This window comes from Dreissena polymorpha, chromosome 10 (assembly GCF_020536995.1).
Source record: "Dreissena polymorpha isolate Duluth1 chromosome 10, UMN_Dpol_1.0, whole genome shotgun sequence".
Classification (NCBI taxonomy): Eukaryota; Metazoa; Mollusca; class Bivalvia; order Myida; family Dreissenidae; genus Dreissena; species Dreissena polymorpha.
This window is the reverse complement of record NC_068364.1, coordinates 45,729,521-45,739,380: the sequence shown is the minus strand read 5'-3', so window position 1 is coordinate 45,739,380 and position 9,860 is coordinate 45,729,521.

Here is a 9,860-nt window from a genome sequence, read left to right as displayed (position 1 = left end):
AACAGAATTATTAAGGTCATTAACACCAAGAGCAACACGGACGCGGGGGCCTGACAAAAAGCATATTTAATGTTTAAAAATATGCCAGCCATAACTCTAAAATTTGGCTTAACCTATTCAATCAAGTATATAGACAGGCACGGTACCACCCGAGTGGAAGGAGGCGGCACAGTGATTCCAATTCCTAAACCCGGTAAGGACAAAAATGATCCAAACTCATATCGTCCAATATGTTTAACATTACACGCAGGTAAATTATTAGAAATAATGGTCAAAAATAGATAGAACACTTATTGGAATGAAATAAATACTAAACCCTTCCAATCTGGCTTTAGGAAGGAGCGAACCACTCTAGATCAGCTAGCTAGATTACAGCATGATATTCTTTCTGCAAAAAATCAAGGACAATCAGTATTAGCAATTTTTTGGACCTTCAGGCCGCCTTTGAATTAACATGGACTTTGGCATATTAAAAAAGCTAGCTGACTATGGAATCACTGGATACTATTTCCGTTACCTCGGAGCTTTCCTAGAGGGCCGTAAAATCCAGGTCAGGGTCGATGGGGAGTTATCAGAGGTAGCCATAATGACCGCAGACCCCCCCCCCAGGGGTCCGTACTATCCCCAACTCTGTTTCTCCTCATCGTAAACGGTCTACCTGATGCCGTAAAAGACGCAGGAATGGTTATCTCCCAGTTTGCCGATGATTCAGACACTTGGTTAAAGGGGTCTAACATGTTACGCCTGCAAAAGACGGCTCAAGCAGGCTTAAACTCCATATGGAAATGGGCAATTGAATGGGGATTCAAAATTTCTCCAACCAAAACAGTAGGAGTACTATTTGGCGACCAAATTCAGCACTCTTTGGACTTAAATTAAGGCGGCAACAAAATTATTTTTGAAAAGTGGTGAAATTTCTAGGTATGTACTAGATAAACAGTTAACTTTTACTCACCACTTCAAATATTCGGCAAAAAGGGGGGAAATGGACCTAAATTTAATGAGAATGTTAAGAGGCACAGGTTTCGGATCAGATAAAAATAGCATCTAACTCTCTACAAGTCCCTTATACGTCCAAAGCTAGATTATGGAGCCCAGATCTATGCATGTGCAAAGCCAAACGCCCTAAAAATGGTTGATGCCATTCAACACAAGGCCCTTAGGTTAGCTCTGAGAGCCCTAAACTGTCCACCGGGTGCACTGCTTTAGGAGGAGGCCGGTGTGCTGCCTCTTGACTTGCGCAGAAAACAACAGTTCCTTAACTTCTGGGCCAGAGCTAAGTCTCGGCATGGTTCAAACCCCGTTAACAAACTTGTCGGGACTGGCACCTTCATCAGGGGGAAAATACTTAAGCGTAAGCACGTCGCCCTACCATTTGGTGCGAGTATTAGGGCCCTTGTTGAAGATGCCGGCCTCGACAAGGTACCTGTAGCAGACCTGAGGCCCTCCAGGCCCCCCCCCCTGAACGCTTAGACCCATTGATGTTGACCCATCACTCTCTAATAAAATAACGAAAACTGACTTGCCACAACTCATCAAGTCAGAAGCTCTCTCCCTTATAAATAATATGTATGCTGAGCATCTAAAAATCTACACTGACGGCTCCAAATCCCTAACTCTGGTTTGGTAGCCAACTCTTTTGTAATTCCTTAAAAAAATATTACCAAAACAACGCACAGGCTCAGCAACAATCTCTATTTTTACAGCAGAACTTTGGCAATTAAATACTCTTTGTGCTGGATATTGGTCAATAAACCTACTAAAACTGCTATTTATCAGACTCAATGTCATCTCTTGAGTCAATAAAAACAGAAATAGCAGATCTAGGCCTGATACTTTAGCTAGCATTTTGGAACTTTATCAACAGTGCCTAGATAAATCTTTAAAGGTCACATTAGTATGGTGTCCAGCGCATGTCAACGTCAGTGGAAATGAGCAGGCCGACAGGGAAGCCAAGGAGGGCCTCTTGAGGGGGGCCGTAGATTCTGGGGAACCCCTGGCACCTACTGAGATCAACTCCCTGACAAAGAAATTTGTCGTGGGTGAGTGGAATCTCCGGACCGACAATTTGTCTTCCCGTCGACATTCTTTTACCAGACCGCGAAAACCCTCAGGCCGCCTGACAGATACTCAGCAAGCATTGTGCTTGACAGAGCCATCACGCGCCTGAGGATGGAACCCACCCTATTACCCGATGGCGCGGGAAAGTATGTCCTCGGTGTAGACCCTGCATGTCCTGGGTGCCAGGAACCCCTCACTGCGCCCCACATGCTGCTGCACTGTCCTAACCATAAGGCGCAGAGGGACCACCTCGAAGCTGCATTGCACTCCCATGGACTAGTTTTAAACCTTTCCAACGTGCTAGACCCCAAGGGAGCAGCTAGGGGCCCGGTCTTCTCTGCCCTCGCCAAATACCTTCTGGATTGTCAGATAACTGACAAAATCTAGATCATTGGGGGAGGGAGAGCAGCCAACACCAACCAATTATTCAGTCTTGTGACTGTTTTCTTTTAAAAACTGTGTAATCGTTGCGCAAATCTGACGTAATCTAGTAATTGTGTTTGATTTGTGTCACTTTTACACACTTTTGTTTTAGTTGTAATGGGTTTATTGTTCCACCCCGCCCTTTCTAATCAGGCCAATGATTGACCTGGTTTTCTTTATTTTAAAAACATTGTTTATGAGAGTATGACGTTAGGCCACCACTTACATTTTTCAGTATCTTAATATAATATTTTATGGCATTTCATAATATAAGAAAGGACGAGGCTGTCCAGTAAACTGGGATTGTTGGCTGCATTGCACCCCCTCTCTCCCCCTTTGACACCTCACCCTTTCCCCTTCAAACCCGAAGAGCCATGTCGGACTGGAGTGCACGGTGCAGGGCCTTAAACCATGGAAAACCCTAATTTAGCCCTATCCAGGGTAATACTAATTCCTTGGTATTATTGCCGATTATGTTTGATGTTGCTAATTTTCGATCATAGCAATTTTGTCCCTTGTATCTCACTAAATCTTGTTAAAATGCTATTTTGTGTAGCAAATTTCCTTATTTTTGTGTGAAACTGCTTTCTTACATAGCAAATTGCCTTTTTTTTTTTCTTATTACTGCTATTCCTACATCATAGCAAACTTTATACTCTGTATTACACTAATTCTTGTTAAAATTGCTATTTTATATAGCAAATTTTATTAATTTTATGTTAAATTGCTATGTTATATAGCAAATTGCCTCAATGTTTCTGTTTAATTGCCATTTAACATACCAGACAAGGTACTTAGTACTATTTCCTCCTTTGTTATCCCCAATATATAATAATGTTGGTTGGATTAGAGCTTTTTGTGTTTCTTTTATTGCATCTAGGTTATATCTGGTCTTTTTACCATTTTACATCATACTTTTTTCAATTTTTCTTCAATTGTTTTCAAACTATTTTCATCTACCGTGCACTCCCTCTGGTCCTGGGGAAACAACCGTTGTAGACTCCATCCCCACAATTGCCTCCCTTAGTTCAACCGAGTGACATCACCCCTGCTGGCTTGTCCCCAACTCACACCGGCCTACACTTCCAAAATCTCTTCTTCTACTTTCAACCCTCCAGGGTGGCAACTTGTATTTTCAATATATAAATGCAAATAGTACTGTACATATTGTAAATAAAGTACTTTTTGTACAAATTTAGTTGTTTTTTCTCAGTTTTAACTGTAAAGCACATTGTTTTACCCATTATTTTTATGTGGCCCCATAAAGGTGACCGTTTGGGGACACGTAAGTCATTACCCTTATTATATAAGGGTTTTTACTAATCTCACTTTTAAATATTGTTTTAACGCCACTCTGGGTGGACTTCTCTTCTCCATAGCCAAATCCTCTTTAAGTTCCAAACAGACAGGGTCTTACGTTGGAGCTTTACGGCTATATTCCCTGTCTGCAAGTGTTTAACATTGAGCCATACACATAAATTTATACACATTACAATTCTTAATAACTTTAAAAACTCAATTGCAACATTAATATAGATTTGAGAGTTATACTCCCTATGTGTTATATATTATCTTTTTTTTCTTTTTTTTCTTTTTTCTTCTTTTTTTTCTCCATATAATTGTATGTCTACATGCAAATTCACTTTACATATGGAACTATTAAATCCGGCTCTAACATTCCTACTAATTAATGTTCGCAAATAAGCATATTTTCCCATCGATTAGATCTTGTTGTATGACATTTCATTTTAACCTTAAAATATACACCTAATTCTGGTACTTTACTATGTATGTAAATATAAAGTGGCAATGTTAAACCACTTTGTGATCTGGAAAATCCTTAAATATTATTATTTTGTTTTTGTTTCTCAACATATTACACATCCGTGTATTCTTTTACTTTTGTATAGGCATTATACAAAAGTAATCCTATTTGGATTTTAACATTTAAAACACAGATCACAAAGTTTAAAGACTCCAACAACCCATTGCAGTAAATACTGAACGATGGGTCTAGAAATGATTAAACCGCATATAATAGTATGTGTTTTTACCATCAATACTTATAAAAATTGGGCTATTCTCCTCCTCTCCTCTTTTCAACACAAACATCATACATATAATTATAATAATAATAACAATAGTAACAATAATATTAATATAACTTCATCATAATAGTTTAAATAACATATACCAATCATATTAAATTCAAACAGATACAAGTAGTAATAGATGTAATTATTCCTTCTTATTTCATATGCTTTGTTTACATTTTAAAAGTGCAAAAGAGCAGACGCAAACAGTATGATTGGTTATCTCTGTCACGTCCGTGCAAGAGCAGACGCCATGTCAAGGTCGTTCTTTGTGTGAATTTTTTCATCCCAAAACGGATTGACCTACTTGCGTTTGCGCGGACGTGACAGAGATAACCAATCAGAGCCATGCTTTTAAATACTGTCAACCAATAAAAACACCGCTTTCTTACAGCTTTAGACAAGACATTGCTTATTAATTTTATTGAGTACTGCGTTTTTAACGCTTTTGAATAAGTAAAGTATATATATTTTTAAGCCAATAGATTTTTATTAAAGCACCGCACCAACACTGCAAAGTTTTCTATTTGTATCAATGGTACAGCCCATTAAAATTGGGCTGTCCATTTTATGGCAGTTTTCGACCTTTTAATGCAGAGTTTTATATGTTAAGCAGTGTGCTCGGGCAATGGTTTATTAACCGAAGTCCCGAAGGTAAACAACCCCATTAGTCAGTCAGTGATCGAAGTGTCATTAGATATCGAAAACAGGACCGAAATTTGGTAAAATAGCGCTGTAAAATGTACTGTCCGAAAACTTAGAGACATTAATTATGGACGAAAACTCGTGTGTCCGAAAATTAAGAGTCACGAAAAATAATTATTTTTGCTAAAAAAAAGGTAGTCCGAAAACTTCGAGTGTCCAAAAACATTGAGTTATTACGGTAAAGTTCTTCTTGATAAAATAGTATAGTCTTCCGCTTTTCTAAGATTACGAGAGGATTGTTCATGAACTGTTGGTGGGAGAAGGTTAGTAAGGTAATTGGGACACTGGCCGTTATGCATTTTGTAGATATTAATTAGTTGTAGATAATTTCGTCGTTTTTCTAGACTTGGTCATTTAACTTCAGTGTATAGGTTTTTAAGTGAGACGGATCTGGTTAGGCCTGAGACAATACGCGCGGCTTTATTTTGGATTTTTTCAAGTAATTCCTTGTCGTACAATGTACAGCCGTCCCATACAATACACGCGTATTCTAATAATGGCCGCAAATGTGTAAAGTATATTTGATTTAGACATTTTCTTGATAGTTTTTACTTAACTTTACGCATAACGCCGATGGTTTTTCGACGCGGATGTCAGTATATCATTTATGTGGTTGTTCCATTTACCATCGCTGCTAAGCGTAAGACCGAGATGTTTGTGTTCATCAACAAATGTTACGGGTACGTTACCAAACATTAACTTGGGAAAAGGAATATTCTTTTGTGTTGTGAATATAATAGCTTCGGTTTTTTGGGGATTTAAATCAACAAGCCAACGCTTTGCCCATACGTTAATTAGGCATAGATCATGATTTAAAATACCCTCGAGATCAGCTAATACAGATGTGGTACATGATAATGAAGTATCATCAGCAAACAGTCGGGTAATACTTAAAAGGTTTTCTACAATATCATTAACGTTAATCAAGAAAAACAACGGTCCTAATACTGAGCCATGGGGTACACCGCATTTACTTCTAATGACTGCGACTTTGCTGAGCCGACAAATACTTTTTGGGTACGGTTAGACAAGTAACTCTCTATCCTTTGTAGTATATCTCCACTTATGCCATTTTGTTTAAGTTTGAATAAACGACCTCGATGCCAAACACGGTCGAACGCCTTGGATATATAGCAGAATATCATACAATTAAGTTTCTTGTCATCAATAGATCAAGCTATTTGATCAAATATATCAATGAGTTGGTAGACTGTTGAGTGCCCTCTAAGAAATTCTGATTCTTTGCAATAAATTCAATTGTGTGCAATAAAATGGTTATACAAGTGTTTATATACAGCACGCTCCATAAGTTTTCCTAAACAGCTTAATAAACAGATTGGGCGCTAGTTTGAAGGTATGCTCGAGTCACCCTTTTTGAATAAGGGCATCACAATTGCATTTTTCCATAATGAAGGAAATGTGCATTCTTGTAGTGATTTATTAAACAAACGGCATGACGGTTTTGAAATAGACTCGCAAGTACGCTTTAGAACAAGATGACTGATTAAATCTTCACCAACAGCTTTGTTGGTTATTAAAATTTTGAATAAATCGATTATTTCAGTTTCAGTAATAGACACATTTTGCAAACTGGTCTGTAAGTGCCCGCATTGTAGTGCATGGTACACTGAACGTCTTAACCCATTTATGCCTAGTGGACTCTTCCATCCTTCTAAATTGGATAAATTTATTTCCAAAAGTAGGGATGTCTAGTATATGTATTTCTATATATAGAATATTTCTTACAGAAATTCCTAAATTAAGCAAACAGCGCAGCGCAGCGCATCATGCGGCGTCTCATCTGGGTCTACGCTGTTTACCAAGGCCTTTTTTTCTAGACGCTTGGCATAAATGGGTTAAGAAAGACCAGATTTAGTAGGTTAGGCTTGAGCGAGCCTGTCGCCAATATAGGGCAACTAGACCACACGTTAGGTGTTTGAACGTTGTTATTGCGTATTTATTATTATGAATTATCTGCACGAGCCCACATCGGATGGTTGTTGACCGCCATGATAAAGTAGTGTAACACTATTGATTAAAAAAAACCACCGAATATTTTATACTAACCCATGTGTATGTAAATTCCACCAGTAATGAGTGTCATATAAAAACTCGTAAATTACTAATGTATGTTAATACATGCAAGTCGATTTTGTTATTAGAAATACTCTCCTTAATAGACGTGTTCTTGTTGTCGACTGTGTTTATTTGTATTTATATTCTTTAATGACAATTATATGGTGTATATTGCTATGTTGTTATACTTGTTTGCGTGAAATAAAATATAATTTTAGTATGGAAACTGATTACTGTTGTAAATAACACAATACAATATGTGTCCGTCCGTCTATGTGTGTGTTTTTCAGTTTTTCTGTATGCCCTAAGTAAGCAAACAAAATATGGTTTAAATACACTACGTCTAGCGCGATTTCTGCCTTCCGCCAAGCATACACTGCGTCTAGCGCGATTTCTGCCTTCCGCCAGGCATCACCGTGATTCAGCCAAGCGTGACAAATACTTTCAGAAATCGCGCTAGACGTAGTGTAGCGCAGCAAAAGTACTCATTTAAATAAACATCGGTTAGATTTATTGAGATAACTCTAGCACAGTCTGGAAAACAGTACGTTTTATGTTAGAATTAAAACACCTTAACCACTAGACTTATTGTTTGCTTCATGTTTCCGCGCCGAGCAAACGCACTTATTATGGTCATTCACATGTTGATTGTTTATCGATTTATAAACTTTTGATGATGAATATGACATGTGAATGTATTCGTGCAAATAAGCCGCAATCGATTTGTAACAATAAATAACTTTAGACAAGAGTATATGAAAGCACTTCAAATAACGCGTTTTATGGTCATTGTATCTCATTCGGTTATAACTGGAAATCACTACATGCATCATAATTATTTGTGTTTGTTTCGTTCTGACCACAACAATTTCTGACCACAATAGGAATTTGGTCGATTTTAAAAAGGCTGTATCTTATTCCGAAGTTCTAAGTTCATACATCAGTTTTGCACTCAACATTCGAAACAATACTTACGCCCACAGTTGTCCCCCTTAGCACACGACTGAGTCTCCTGTGTGTTACCAAGGGCGACACACCCACCGACAACGGTGCATTTTCGTGTTCTAGTGCGCCGAATCTTCGGGCTACACTCCACTGAACAGTCCGACCAGCTACTCCACGTGGTGAATGACTCGCCTGTGACAGATATCAACAACTAAATTTGCATTTCCGTTCAAAGTTTTTGGAGTTTCTAGTATATCATGCATGTTCATGGTTGCGGAGACTGTTATTGATATGTCTTGAACGTCGTCCCTTTGTTTTTATAATAATTATTTATTTATTATTTCGTGTTCTTATAAACAAACTAGACACGCACACATTGGATCACACAAATTAAAGGGACCTTTTCACAGATTTTGGCATGTTTTGAAGTTTGTCATTAAATGCTTTATATTGAAAAATGTAAACATTAAATTTTAAAAGCTCCAGTAAAAAAGAAATAAGAAAATTTAAAAAAGGAAGGAAAAAAAAGGAGCCCGCAGCTGGGCTCGAACCAGTGACCCCCAGAATTCTGAAGTAAAAACGCATTAGCCAACTGAGCTATCCTGCCAAGCATATTTTATACGTTATATAAGCAATCTTCGTAGTTTCACAAATTTAAACGACAACAACATAACTCTCCAAATTATTCAATCGTTTCGCGTTGCAACGCTTTATAATTTTTAGGTTTTTAAATCGTAAAATGATGCATATAATGGCTATATTAGACCATGGCAAATGTTCAGTAATACTGTTTCCTCACAAATATCATAACTAAACCGAACATTTGCGAATATGAAACAATTTTTTTCAATTTTGTCAATTTACCAAACCGTGAAAAGATCCCTTTAAACTCTAGACTGAAATATTGTCTTAAAAGACATACACTTTATGCAAATGATTACAATTGTGCCATATCTTTTAAGCCAAAATAGCGAAAGGAAAAAATTAATGAGAAGTATGAATATGTCAGTAAGTGCATCGAAAATTGTCATCTATAAGAGACGCCCGACTATGTTTCTTTTTAATTATTCTACTTGCTCACATATTTTATAACAGCAATAGTTTGCAATTACAACACCAAAGACATTTACAAGTACAATACAAGCGCAATATAAGTCGTGTATGCCTACATGCACCGTTACAGCGCTAATTATAAAATTATTCTCATTACAACGATTTTTCACCAACTGACGTTACCTGAGACAGAAATGTCGTATGACTGATTTATACATTCCAATGTAGTCAATGAAGATGTCGCGAGTTTATATTTCCCCGCATCTTGTAACGTCAAGTTACGCAACATAAACCGGAAACCATCCGACGTCGGTTCAATCTTCACCCTGTTTGCGTAGGACTCGATGGGGTTGGCAACGCTTCCGCTTTCCAATACTACCACTGGACGAAGAAGAGGGTCCAGAAGCGTGTACTGGCCACACAATTCTATACGTGGAAGGGAGAGAACAGCGTCGTCGCCTTGCTTTACAGATACAGTGTAGCCTAAAGCAAATCGAAAGTAAA